This window comes from Talpa occidentalis, unplaced genomic scaffold (genome assembly GCF_014898055.3).
Source record: "Talpa occidentalis isolate TD23 unplaced genomic scaffold, MPIMG_talOcc4v2.1 talOcc4.4, whole genome shotgun sequence".
Classification (NCBI taxonomy): Eukaryota; Metazoa; Chordata; class Mammalia; order Eulipotyphla; family Talpidae; genus Talpa; species Talpa occidentalis.
The window spans coordinates 18,134,070-18,149,353 of record NW_023604295.1 but is presented as its reverse complement, the minus strand read 5'-3'; the positions used below and the strand labels follow the sequence as shown (position 1 = coordinate 18,149,353).

Sequence of the window (15,284 nt, the reverse complement as noted above, 5' to 3'; positions counted from 1 at the left end):
TGAAGCCTCCTCTGATGGGTCCATTCTATGAATTGATTCTTTTAGTGAAATCATTTGCTAATTTAGTATATTGAATATCATCTTAAGGTTGTTTATGGGGAATCTGAAGGTTACGGAAGCCTTCCTAAGTGAACTGAGACATAAGTGCATTCACAGTTTTGTACTTTCTCAAGGAACCTAACTAACAATCACTTCACACACCCTGCATCTCTTTCTGTTAATTGTTTTCATTTTAGGAAGAATTATAATTTTAGGCAGAACTTGGGATCATGTTTAGTACATTCTTTTAGGACATTATTTGCTTTCCATGTTTTAATGGATATTCTCATAATTAGAAAATATTTTAATTGCCTAACATGAAAGTAATTTTAAAATAATATTTCTAGGTTATATTAAGCTAATGCAACTAAATGTAGTTACTTTTATTAGTAGGAATGTAGTTGCTTTTATTAGTAAAAAAATGAAGATACAAGAATAGTGCTTTAGTAGACTAAGGATTCAAATTTTCATTTTTAAGCATTATCATTCTCTTTCACAATTGCATCCTACAAGCAAAACCCTGAACTCAGTGCTAAATATGAAACAGTAGCTAAGGAATGATTTGTGGAATTGGTCTTAAGGTCTTTACTTTGCTTTTCCATGTGGAATCTATTTACCATTTGCATATGTGGAATTTTTAATCCCTACAGCATGTTTTTGAACTTCACACCGAGCCTGGATTTGACACAGATTCAGATCAGTAAGCAAATGAAAGATTCCTTTTAAAAATACTGAATGAAAAAAAAAATTGATCATTTCAATTGAAAGATTTATCTTTGCACAAAATACTTACCTATTTGTCAAGGACACTCAGATTTTTGGCTAAGTTATTTGTGTATCAATCCATCGCAAACTTTCAAGTGAGAATATTTGTGGAAACCAGGCCCGTCTTATGCTATAACTGCTTTTTAAAATTTTGGTTTCTTAGTTATATTTGCATTCTCTATCCTTTATATGAATGTCAGTGTATGTTTAATATTTAATGACTCAAGATCACTGAAATTAAGATTCATGAAGGCAGATCTGTGTCTCTATCTATGTTGTTCATCATCCAGTGACCATACAATTTCTGGCATCTATCAGAGCATTAATAAATATGTTTTAAAATTGCACCATGGAAGAGATAAGTTGAAGTCTTGAAACCATGCTTCTGTTCATAGTACTGTCTCTGACTAAGATCAGAGTAGGCAAGCTACTTTTCTTTCATTGGGCCTCATTTTGTTCATGTTTTAAGAACATTTTCCCTTTCCTTTCTCCCTCCATATTTCCCTCCCTCCTTCTCCCTTCTCTGTCTGTCCCTCCCTCCCTCCCTGACTGCCTTCCTTCCTTCTTTATTTATTTATTTTTTGAGTTTATACTGATTTCCAATACTGTGCTGATGAAAGATCTTCTGATTTTTTTTAAAAATCCTAGGCAATTAGAGTATTTTATCTAAATGATGTTATAATCACCTTAAATAAATAACTTTCCACAGGTGATGTAATTGGTAAACTTATCATTTAGCTTACCTAACATATGGATTTAAAAATTTCAGGATATGAATTTCCTCTTAACTGCACTGAAGTACCATTAATGAATCCCTCACCATACCCGCCAAAACCCTAGCAAGTTTGCAGTAAAAATAAGTGGTGCAGTCCCTTGTTTTGTTTAAGAGAAATATCAAGTCAGAATTCAGAATGAATTATTCTTATTTTTTAATCTACAGTGTAGTTCTGCAGGTTAGGGTTGAGGATGAGGCCAGGTAGACTGGAACTTGTAGCACTATAGGTGGGATGTGAATAAATAAAATGGCATGCTACTTCCTTATTTTAGACAATATTCATTTTAAATGATAATCATGAGTCTGGATATATCTTTGTAGAAATCTGGAATAGGTTTAAGTCAAAGGGATCATATAGAATTAATAAATCATAAATGGTCTAAAAAGCATGTTTTATTGATCCTCCTCAATCTCATTTTTCAGCTCTTCAGGAATTTTATTGGGATAATCTTCCAAATTGAATTCCAAGCATTCTATCCAAATGGTAAGTGGAACTACTTATTATTTCACCATTTTTTTTTCATGGATAATTAGTACAGCCTTCCAAGCACTGAAATGAGAAATATTTATTACTGTTCTTCATTCATATTTTGTCTTTTTTAAAGAAGTTGCATCATTTTCTTTTTATTTTGAAATTATCATGTCATGCAAATATGTGGGATATAAAGTTGGGGAATATTTATCACATCCCTCTAAAATCTGAGATAAAATGTCTGGGAATTGATTCATTTGCTAAAAACAAACATAATTGGTAAACCATATGTAGGGTAGGAAGGATTATATGTAGATATATACATATAAATATTTCTTTCAGATACTATCATTTTTGAAAGTAAAATTATAAAAAAAATCTAATTTATGGGCTTCAAAAATACTTAACTGTATTTTAAAATAATATTAAACTCTGTACATCATACATTTTACCTCTTGGGAAACTAACTTAATCTTATTTTGGAGAGAATTTATTTCCTCAAGGTTTGAGATAGGAAAAGTGAAGTCATAATTCTGCCATTTGGCTGGAACTATAGACACCCCCCTTGAGACTTACTACTTAAGGTTGTGAGAGTCCTTGTGCCAGAGAGTTTGTATGTCATTTGCTGTTGTCGAATATGAAGGCGGTGTCTAAAATACTGGTAAATCTACATAATATCTCATGACCTAAGTAAAGTACTTCAAATTGTATTTATTATATTTTCTCATTTCGTGTGATATTACCTTTACAGTAGACAAATCTTAAATCATAAATTATCATTTATGAATGACATTGACTGTAAATTTTATTCTACTTCATGTTAAGTTATTCTGTTCTTAATGAACAAAATTATCAAAATTTGTTGATTTTCTATAAATCTTATAAAGTAAAAATTCCTTAATCTGTTGAGAGGATGATTTGTTTTTTCTCTGTTAACCAGTTGACTTGCAAATGTTATTATACTTGCATAACTGAAGCTTATTCTTTTATTTCACATACTTCAGGTCAATTCCATTTTATTTGCATGGAATTTTGGGAGAATGCTACAGAGTGATCTTGGTCAATAGTCAATAATATTTTTTCACTCTTACCATCTTTTTGATTCTGTTAGGATATTATATTCACTTGGGAAATGTTACAATATGCTCTATAAAATATATTCTTTTTAATTAAAAATAACTTACTACTATTTAAAATTTATTTTGGAGGTGGTATTTGAAATTTTAAAAACAAGTTCATCCATTTTTTCTTTGAATTTTGTTAGTTCTATTTATTGAACTAATTTTCCATCAAACACTTTCTAAAGTGTTATTTATTTTACCAAGTCTTTCATTTTGTAGGCACACATTTATAACTTACAGTCGTGTGGCTTACAAAATGATTGCTAATTAAATTTGATAAACTGTAATTTCTAATATTTATGTGTTTTCTGTTTTTCATTGATTATGCCAGTAGTTTACAAATTTTATTATTTCTTTCAAAAAGTCAAAACTGGAATTACTAGCTCTTTTGCTATTTCTCTTTTCTAATTTATTCTGAACACCTTCTCTCTCGCCTACCATTTTTTAATTTATGAGATTTATTTTTATAAAAAGTATCATTAAATATATATCAAGTGGTTTGTATTATAGTTTGCATATGATCAACTTCTGAAATGTTTTGGAAGTGTTTGGAAACAATAGGTAATCCATGTCACCTACCATGTTGTGTATAGTTCCATCAATTTAACATAAGTACTCATATTTTCAAGCTTCATGTTCTGATGTCTACTGAACAGAGATGGGGCTAGTTTGTGCAAGTTCTTACAAAGTTTAAGTGATCCATTTGGATTTATCTATCCTCTAGTCATAAAGCTATCAAACATAAGCTAATGAGTTAAGTGAGTAGATGCTATTTAAGAAGATGAGTGTTTTGGGAATGTGGGAGATCAACTAGAAGAGCAAGAACATTAGAGCTAGAGATAATTAAGAATCCATTTACATCCAGCATTCCCACTTTTAGGAATCTGACCTCTGAAAATATCCTGTATTGGAAGAAAGTGTTTAATGTTCCTGTTCTTCTCCAAGGTTATTCTGTCTTCCACTTTTCCTTGATTAAGGGCATTTGCTCCACCAGACTTCCTTCTAGTGCTTTTATGATCTTCTGTGACTCTAATCTCTTAAAAAGTAAAATATGAGGATTTAACTGGTGAGCTACTGTTACTGTCCCCTCCCCTTTTCTTTTCAACAATTTTCCTATAGTTTATAAAGACCAAGACAAATTTCTGCCAGTATTTGCTGCAGCAATACACAACCATCCATCAATGTTCACACACACATTGACTCTGTGCTAGGGACTAGGCTAAAAAGTTAAAAGAAAAACAATCCTCTTTACTACAGTCAGTACCACTAACTTCCATGCTAAGTAGATATTAATTTTCTGTTTGAAGTTTCCACATTTCAGTATCTACAGTTGTCATTAATATACCTGTAATTGATAACCTGAAGACAGCCAAAGCTTTAATGAGCTTAGTCTATTACTGGTCTGTAATTCTTACCATTTCTTCTCCTGGCTGATGGTTGATAAAAATCTATGCTAAAACTTAATAGACTCTCAATATAGAATCTTCATTGAATTACTGTTTTATGCTATAGTCTTTATTCTATTGTATCCTTATCCAACATTATCAAATTCCTATTGAACACATCATTTTTTAAATCCCAAAATACTCTATATTTATCATCTTAGTTTTAGAGCCACAAAGTCTACTCCTCTGGTCTTTTATGAACTCCTAGTTTCTCAGTACCCCTCCCTCTTTTGTCCATTAACCACTCTGCCATCAGACTTCTTAAAATTTGTTGTCATCATAATAAACATACATTCAAAAATGTTGATGATTTTGTTTTTCTTAGAAGAAAACACCCAACCTTAACTTGCCATTGACTTCATAAGTTGGTACCAAGTTTTTCAGTTCTCTATTTATCATTCCTTATCTCCACTCTCCCGAATCTAATCATGTTTGATTAATATGTATTACGAAGTCACTGTATTTAGACCATTTTCTGACAATTAGTGGGTATTCAACTAGTGTTTACTGATTATTATTTTGAGAAAACTTCATAAGAAACAGGAACTAGTGATCTCCTGGATGGGTCAGACTGGAGAGATATTGTTTAGCTTGATAACTTATGGACATATTTGAAATTTTATACTGGGAGAACACTGTACTATGGCATCCATATTTGTCACTTAGCAATGACCAAATCTAAGCTATTTTTTGCTAGATGTTAAGATGAGGCTTGAAGTGTCAGGGACTTATTCACCATTATGTTTATAAGTGTTTAATACTCTGATGCTATTTTGAAATCTGTGGATGCTAAAGTAAATAATAGTTTGTGTCTTAAGTAGGAATTTATATGTGATCAGCATTATTGTATGATACAAGTAGATTATTCAGATTGATTTAAATGGTATCTCAGTGTGTGTGTGTGGCTATATATACAATATATATATATATATATATATATATATACAATCACCAAATAATCAAAGAAGTCACATCTAAAATTATTTTATTATGATTTTTCCTTTTGGTCATATTAAATTATTTATAGTACCTAATTTTTAGTGATTTTTTTAAAGCTTATAATTGGATGTTTGGTTCTAAAATCAAAGGATACAGTCCAGCTGGCTAGAAATGAGAGTTGTGAGGTGGTTGTGGGAGAAGCAAGATGGAGAGATCAAATTGCCATCGGTTTGAATGAATTTAGTTGTTTGTTCTCACAACTTGGCTCAAATAGCGATTGTGTGTCTGTCGTATCATATGAAAAGTCACAGGCTAGATTCCCCTAATATTGCTTTGTGTAGTTAAAAGTTTTATAACCAAATGTTGTCTTTATAATGTAATGATCCTTTTTAAAATTGTAACTGCTTGGTTTTAGTCACGTCTTCCCAACTGTCAAAGTATGTTAGCTTTTAATATGTGATATATATTGATAGTATTTCACAGAGAGTGTAATGACACAGTGTTTGACTAGTTATGAATTATTTTGGTTATTTTAATAATTGAGAAAACTTAGATTGAGTGTATTATGATTTCACTGATTTATTAACCATTGATGAAGAAAACATTTTTAATTACTTAGTCACTTTCAAAATTTTCTTTTCCTATATCTTGGGAAATAAAGGAAATTTTCAATTTTCTATTTATATCAGTGAAGTAAGATGAATTTTGATTTACAAGTATGTTTGTATTTTATACATTTATATTGATTTAATACTTTTATAAGAGTCGTAAGTCCCAAGCATTTATATTTAAGAAAACTTCAAAAATAATTTAAACATAAAAATAATAATCTAAGTCTATTCTAAAGGTTAGAACATACTTCCTCTTTCTTAAAGGGACTTCTGTTCAAGGTTGATAATCACAGTATCAGAGCTAATAGCTTAAAATATCCCTAGTTTTTCAAATGTTGAGAGGGTACCTAATGCAAAAGGTGTGTTCTGCATATAAAATGATCAAATCATAGTTTTATGTATCTGGTGGTTTTCTTTGAGCATCTAACTTAATGTCCATATCACATACATAAAAGCTCAGAAAGTTCAAGTGAATTATCAGTTATATGGAGCTAGTCAATGATAGATGTACCATGTACTCTAGTGGTAAACTTATACAGACAAGCATGATAAGTTCTTTCACAATAATTTCAAATTAATAATAGCAAGAGAACTTCCAAATCAGACTAGGTATAGAAAGAGTTAATAAAACCAACTCAATATTAAAAGTAATAAATTTTATGATGTAGGCTTTCTTGAATTTTTAAAAAAATTGAATTCTGAAATAGTCTCCAATTAAAATACTTTCTGTAGATAGGGAACAAATGGCAAAATTTAACATTTATTCCTTCTGTTGTAATATGTAATGAGTTGAATATTAAATGTCTGAAATATAGTTATTTTTATGTTATTTAAGGAAAGTAAGCAATTTTCATTAAATTAGTTTTTTGAAAGAAGTAATGATTTTATCATACTGTAATATTGTAAAATATAAATTTAAATATAAGTAGAACATATCATTTACCATATTATCGTTAATTGCTTTTTGGCTCATACTAATATGAAGATTTTTTGCTCACTCCCATCACTTCTTTCTTAAAACATAATGCTTATTTCTGTATTTAGTCTTATTTAAATCTCCTTTGCATTTAGTAAGAATTATCTACTCTATCTAGTCTCCCACAAATACTGTTATACTCCTAGAGAAGGTTCATGCCCACTCATCTCTGTCCTTGAGCAGCATGTTTTGCATTTTGGTTGCACATTAGAAACACTTGAGAAGATTTTTTTTAAATACTTAGGAATAGTAACAAAATTTGATTGTGGCAATAGTTTACATGGGTCTGTGTCAAAATTGATTAAATTTCATACTTTAAGTATGTGCAATTTTTAAAAAATCTCTTTCTTAAAGGGACTTCTGTTCAAGGCTGATAATCACAATATCAGAGCTAATAGCTTAAAATATCCCTAGTTTTCCAAATGTTGAGAGGGTACCTAATGCAAAAAGGTGGTGAAGGGGCAATTCTCAGGTCTCACTTGCAAAGATTCTCATTTAATTGGTTTTAGGTAGGGCTCAGGAGCTGGCATTTATTAAATGTCCCCAGGTAATCTAAGGTGATCCCAGTGTTGAAAACCTCTGCTCTAACAAACTTCAAAGAATTTTGTACATGGTTTTGTTCTCAAAAATAGCTATTGTTATTGTTTAATTGAACACATTTCTTCTTTACATTTTTTCATGTGCAATGAAGCTTGCGCACATTGAAAACCATAGAGGTATATAAATTATGCTGAAGACTCTCAATAGAGAAAGTGGTTTCCAAGTAATCTTATGCAAAATGTAGATATGCTACAACCCCTTTAGGCACATATCTTACTAAGTCGCATCATAAAAAATCCATTTACATGGGAAGTTTTGGCCCATATTGAACAAACACAACTTTCATCTTAGTGGTTAATTGGCCTATTTATCTGAATTTTTCAATTTTATATGATATGTCACTACTGACAAAATGCTTCCACATATATGGCATATGGCCAGTAACTAACATGCCATTTGGATATGGACTTTAATGCTGATATTCTCAGATTTTCTTTTCTGTGTCAAATTCACTTTTTTTAAACATCAGTTTATGAATGAAAATTTCATTTAATTTTATTGTGGCTTTGTTTCAAGACAGCAGTTAACTTTTGGTAGAATTACCATTTTTTTCCTATGTAACAATATCTGTGTGGTATATATATATATATATCACTTAATTTTCTGTTATGAAAGAGAGTGGCTAACAGAAAAAAAAATGAGTGCTGACATTGTAGGTCTCAAAAATGGGGTATAACTGAGATGAAGACACTATCATAATTTGTGCCTACAAGGCAAAGTATAGGTAAGTAGGATTTTACTGTTATTTAGCCCTCTGGGCTTTACTTCATAATTGTGACCTTTGACAATTTATATTTTTGTGAGTCAGCATATTCTAGGGCACACTGCAATAATAAGTTATCTCACTTCTCACTAGTTTATGTCAACAAGGTTTAGTTTTCACTCATGCTATAGACCAGGAGGCTGGTACATGTTGCTGTATTCAGAGTCCATGTTTGTGGGGGACCATCTTGATGTATGTCACAAAGAAAGGGACACTGGTGAAGGGTTCACACTTCAAATACCATATTTGTTCACCTTTCATTGCCCAACAGCAGTCATATAAGCATATTTAATTCAAAAGGGGTAAGAAAGTATTTTCATCTTGTGTGCCTGAGAGGGAGGAAAATTGGAGTGTTTGTAACCAAGTCATAGTGGGTATCAGTCCTCTTGTGCTGGACAAGATGCTTTTGGGAAGATTTGTTTATGATCCCAGATGACAGTATAACATAATACTCAACATAAGCTTGTATCGTAAGGAAGATAGAGTATTATTATTATTATTATTATTATTATTATTATTTAATTTCTTTTTTAAAAAAGATTTATTTATTTACTTTATAAACAACCGGGATACAGGCCAGATGTGTGGGAGTGTGAGAGGATTCACCAGAGACAGAGTGGGGAACAGAACAGGTAGATTGACTGAAGTACACTGCTGAGGGGAGCAGTGGGCGAGACAGGAGAGGTATGCTGTGCCATGTGGGACCCTCGCCGGCCGGCCGGGATTGAACCGGCGCTACAGAGTCTGAGGACAGCTTCACAGCGTGGCGCTCAACCACCTGTGCCACAGGGGAGGCCCGATAGAGTATTATTATTGCTTCTTTTCAGAGAGAAGAGCTGAGACACAGAATTTTAGGCTCACTCTACACCCACAGCTAGTGAGATGGGGGATCGGGCTTATCAAATCATTACAGAATAATTGTTTCTCCCTGCATTTCATTGATACAAAACCTGTACTGTGTCCCGCATTATACTTAATGGTCTGTTGGCATAACCACTACCTTATTTTATAGTCAATTATTCAATTTATGAAAAAATTGTATTTTAAGTTTGCAGTATGAATTTTTGACTATTGCTATATGTTTGTCTGCTACATTTTTCCTTTACACAACTTTTTTTAAATTAAAATAACATTGTGTTAAACATTTTATGTTTCAGGTGTGTTTCAATAAAAATCAATGTGTATATACTACTTATGTTCACCACTAAAAGTCCAATTCTATACTTCACCATACAATTGACCTGTTCTATTCAATTTACCTATCCCCTTCCCTTCTTTTCTGGTAACCCTATTGGCCTTATTGTCCAAAAGTATATTTTTATTTAATTGATTTTTCCTTTTGTTTGGTTCCTCTATATACCACATGAATGAAATCATGCCGTGTTTTTCTCTATCTTACTTCATTAAACATAATGTCCTCTAAACCCATCCATGTTGTTGCAAATTGCAAAATTTCATCTTTTTTATGGTAGAGGAGTATTGCTCTGTGTGTGTGTGTTCACATGTGTGTAGCACAGGAGATGATGAACATCTTTTCATGTATATGTTGTCCAATTGCATGTATTCTTTGGAGGAATCTTTATTCAAATCCTCTGCCCATATTTTAAGCAGGTTGTTTAAATTTTGGTTGTTAACAAGGGTCTATGGTGGTGAACTGTGTCTTCTTTGCTATATCAACAATACCATAGGGGGGACTCCTACCCTCCTCTTACGGAAATAACAATATAAACCAATATTAACTCAATACAAATATTTAAAAATTTGTTGTTGAGTTTTATGAGTTCTTTATATATTTTGAATATTAATCTCGTGAGACAGATAATGTGCAAATATCCTCTCATTTCGTCTTGAAGGTATCTCATTTTGCTTGAAGGTATTTTCTCATTGCAAAAGCTTTTTGGTTTGACGTAGAGTCATTTGCATAATTTTTCTTTTGTTTCACTTGTCCTTGGAGTGGAGTCCTCAAAGATATCTCACAGGCCAATCAAGGAACCTATTGCCTATGTGCTCTTGAGGTGTTTTCTGGTCTCATAGTTTGTATCCAAGCATTTAATCAATTTTGACTTAGTTTTTGCATATGGTGCTAGATAATACTCTGCATCTTTTGCATGTGGCTATCCAGATTTCCCAATACCATTTATTAAAGAGACTGTCCTTGCTCCATTGTAATGCTCTTGGCTCCTTTGTTATAAATTAGTTGTTTATTTTTGGACGAGTTTATTTCTGGGCTCTCAGTTATGTTAAAAAATTTTTAGTGTCAAAGTTATTAATCATTCTTTGGATTTTCACTAGAAATTATCTGTTATTAAGTAAGGAACAAAGCAACCTATTTTCACCAGGGCACTAATCACCTCAATAGAATAATATTATCATTTCTTAATAAAATATAATGTCAAGTTTTTTAACTGACAATACAGAGAAGCAAGAATAACCTGTTAATGGATTGTTTCTGCTTTGCATTTTTCAATATGCAGAGCTCATCCAGTGGAGAGTTGTTTCATGTAATTATGATGCACTTGTTACAGGGCAGGGAGAGGGCCAGTCCAAACCCTGCAAACCTGCCTATTCTAAATGGGTTCTGCCATCCTCTGCATCAACACAAAGCATGAGACTTTAATGGGAAGGAACTTTAATACAACTAGGAAACAATACAGGAAAGGCAAAGCAAGCACCAAAGTTACCCGTCCCCTCATGGATAAAACTCCATCCAAATGGGATTGGCCCAGAGCAAGGCCCCAAAGCCTGCCCCAAGTCTAAAGCATCTTCCAGTGGGGACCCACAGAAAAGGGTCAGAAACAACCAGACAAGCCCGGAAGGAAAAGAGCAAAATCAAAATCAAGATAAAAGCTGCCATTGTTACCTCCCCACGGGTCTCACCCACATCTGTGTCACCCAGTTCATGACCAAAAGGCAAGCGCAGTTTCTTCACATGTCTCTCAATTCCATGTGCTTCCTCCAGGTCTCCTGGCTCTCCATCCTGTTTCCTTCTTTCTCAGTCTCCTTTGCAGCTTCTTCTCTCTCTGCTCAGCTCCACCCTCCTTTTGAGTGGGGCAGGGAACCTGGAACCTCCCCCTTTCCTGGGGACCACCCTGTTACACACTGAAACACTGACATTTGTTTATTTATTGATTCATTATTTAATTTTGTACTTTTATATATTTTTATTGAGGTAACATGGATTTGGTTGGTATGGTATAACAGCATGAATTTGGAGAGGTGTGAACCTACAACCCCTAAAACATATAGTGCAGTAAATCATCTTTGAATTTTAATGAAATAAATCAGAAGACCAAATTAGTTTTTTTGGTATAAGGTATGCTTGTGGACTTAAAAATTCAGAGTTTATATGTAAAAATCTTATGAAACCCAATATTGTTGGATAGACTCATAAGTATCGGGTTTTTCAAGCTTATTTTCTATAACTTTGCAAAGAAGCTGTCAAATGAAGGAAAAGTCAGGTTTTCCTGTTTTCCTTAAGAATGCCATTCTCATTTCAGTGAAAGCATTTGTGGTTCAAAACTGAAAACTTATTTTTTTTCAAATGTTTGACATTTGTGGAAGGTGAGGATTCCATTCTTTTTTCTTTATTAAAGATCCCATTTAATAAAGTGTTTTACTATGATAATGTTTGAGTTTCAATTAAAATTTTTTCATCAATGTGAGATAGCACCAAGCTGTAATATTAACCATTGATGCACAATAGCAGCCTATTGATACGTGGTTCTACTGGGAACATACTGGAAGTATTGGAGTCCTTTTCCCCTTTAGAAATATATCAGCCATGAATTCTAAAATATCTTGTGAGCAGGAATCAGACTACATCATGACACAACCGAGCAACTAACCCATAATGAATGATTTAGCACCATTTCCTCTTCCTTCTTTCTGTGCCTATGATTCTCATACCTTTATCCCTTTCTTGGACTTATCTCTGAAGTCTGTGGGAGAGAACTTCCTCGCATTGCTAGCCAGCAGGGGGGCCCATGTTTCCTTGTTTTGGAGCTGCAGGGTATTTGTTCTACCCTGTTTACAGCCAGCAGGGAACCCCCTTTCTTCCTTACAGCTCGCCTTTTCATTAGCACAGAGGGAGATCAAAATCAGAAATGATCTTAATTAAATGTTTTCTGTACAGAAACACCCATTCCACAACCTTGGTCTTTCAGACTCTCTTGGAGGTATCCCTCCCCACCTTCTGCCTTCCTGAAACTGCAGACAATAGACCTTATCACAAAAGACAAGGATAAATATTTATCAGGGCACAAAAGATATTTAAAAGACCTACATTTATTTACATTTTTAATCATGTGCAGTGCCATCAAAACTCCTGGATGAAACCTTTTCTACTATATTATTTTCAAATGAAATTATACTGTGGAGAAAATGATAAAAGGCCATTTAAATATCCAGAATAAATAGAGAGTATTTATTTTGGGATTTGGGTTTCTAAGAATATCTTGTCCTCCAGTAAGTTATTATAACCACATCTTTTAGAAGAACTTATGGGATTTTTAGCTTTATGTTAACATGTGCAAATATGATAAACTTGATATGTCTTAAATGCTCTGAGAAACAAATGAAAATGTAACTGGATTTTGATTGTTTTAATTAATAGTGAATTTTTTCTTAAGGATTAAGATAAAAATTCTGATTCATTATTTTTTTGTTTTTAAAATGACACAATTGAGGTATCCAATTTAAATGTAAACTCTACAATGCCAATGATTTTGGAATGTGGAAATTTGTATTTGGTTAATTGTAAAAAATCATTTTCTTCTATTGTGTAAAAAATATGGACTTAATTAAGGAGATAGTACCTAATTAGTACATTATTCAAATGGTCAAGTTGAACAAATTTTAAAAATTAATAGGAACAGTTAAAATATTTCTTTAGGCAGACCAAAAAATAATTGAATTTAGTGACTAATCATAATCTTGAAAATACCTTTATAAGAATCAATTAAAAGTTTTGAGGGGGAAAGATTTATAATTGCTAGTTTTATAAAAAATTTTATCATCTTAATATAATGGAAGTATCTCCAACATAAGATAAACATTCTATTTAAATGCCATATAATTTTGTTTAGAGATAATTTGTTCTAATTATAAATAATATGCATAATGTTCATATTTTCACTTCCATGGATTTGTTTCCATGGATTCACTTCCATGTTATCTATTGATTATATAATCACAATTAAGAAAACACTATTTTACATAGAACTTTACAGCAATTTTACAGTGAATTCTTCTGTTAAGAAATTTTGAACATATACTTTTTGAACTTTTATTAAGCTTAAGTACTTGATTAAAAAAATAATAGAATAGTAGTTTGCTAGATCATTATTAACTTATATGCTTGGATAGAACAACTTTACAATCAAGATGTGATGATGTATTTTTTAAATGATTTTGTGTTTACACAGTGAATGTGGTGAAAACTTCATGTATACATATATATGGTCCTGTGGTTTGGGGTTGTCTTTTTTTTTTATTAAAAGACATTGTTCTGTGTGAATTAAGCATGTTTACTTTATATTCTAATTTTATATTTATAAAGCCTACCTTTGTTTAATTCTTTGAGATTTTCTGAAGGGGCAATGCAATAGAAAGTCACTTCTTTAAAGGAGATATTTTCTTAAGAGAATAAAGCACCTTTTGAAATGTTACTGAAATGTTGGTATTTAGTTTCCTTTTATTGTTTTCTTAAAGAACACTGATTGCTTTCTTTTTTCTGTTTCCAAAGCTGTTGATTTTGAATTAACATTATATATATTTGAATATATTATAATATATATTATATATAATATATACATATATATATTAGTACCATGACAAAAGAAAAGAAATAGTTTCTATTGTGCATTTGGAATTTTTTGTAAGTTTTTATTTATAAGAACTTATTTCCAACCATAAGAAGTTGGTTATTCTGTGTGCATTTATCAGATAAACCGCAAATAATTTCTTGTATCTTTAAAGGAAGTCCACATATAATAGATAAAGCATCCAAGAACACAAACCTAATGAAAAACATGCTTTTGTTGAGCTGGTTTCACTTCACTAACCTCGGAAATGTTGGCAAGTAATCTGAGTTGCAGTGATAAGATTCTGCAGCTGCCAGTGATGGTTCTGGCCATTTGATAGGCTGAGTTTTTACAAGGACAACTTGCAGCTTCCAGATAGTTTAGGTCTTAGGGGAGGTCCTCCAAATTTAGGTTCTAAGTGTACATTATTGAAAAGTTTTATTTCTGTTTTTGGAAAAAAATTAAAAATGTATGTGTTGGTTTTTTTTTTTTTTTTTTGGTTAAAATTGCAGGGAATTCTAGTTTTCAGTTTAAAACTTTCTAAATGACTTAGGCAGTTAGAATGCTGCTATTCTAAATTTAACATTTTATTTTGGAAGGTGAACATTTTATATCTCTTCTAAAACATCATATGCCAAAGAAAATGTTCCAGGAAGTGAAGGGTAGTTAGTACACGTTAACTTATATAACATCATTTACCTTTTTAAAATTCTATTAGATAGTAAATATGTTTTTTTTACCTCATATACAACTGACTAAATTGAGTCTTAGAGATTTATGGATTTACCGAAAGGGGACATGTTCACAAAATACTTAGAACATAAAAGTAATCTTATATATGATTAGAATTATGTCACAACTATATACATTCCTCCTATAGTTATAGTTGTCATTCTACTATATTTCTATGTAACAAAATGCCACTTTCTAAAAACCTCAACAAATGTTGTATAATAATTGGATATTGATGAAGGGAG

The 15,284-nt window shown here is 31.9% G+C and overlaps 1 long non-coding RNA gene across 9 annotated transcripts in view; it reads left to right on the top strand.

Moving 5' to 3' along the window:
• Nucleotides 1-15,284, top strand: part of LOC119257267 (uncharacterized) — a 422,247-nt gene that overhangs the window by 107,554 nt on the left and 299,409 nt on the right. For all 9 annotated transcript variants that reach the window (XR_008553798.1, XR_008553802.1, XR_008553795.1 and 6 more), the window contains one exon: nt 2,003-2,063. This is a non-coding gene — a long non-coding RNA (uncharacterized LOC119257267). The remainder of the gene's footprint in view (nt 1-2,002; nt 2,064-15,284) is intronic.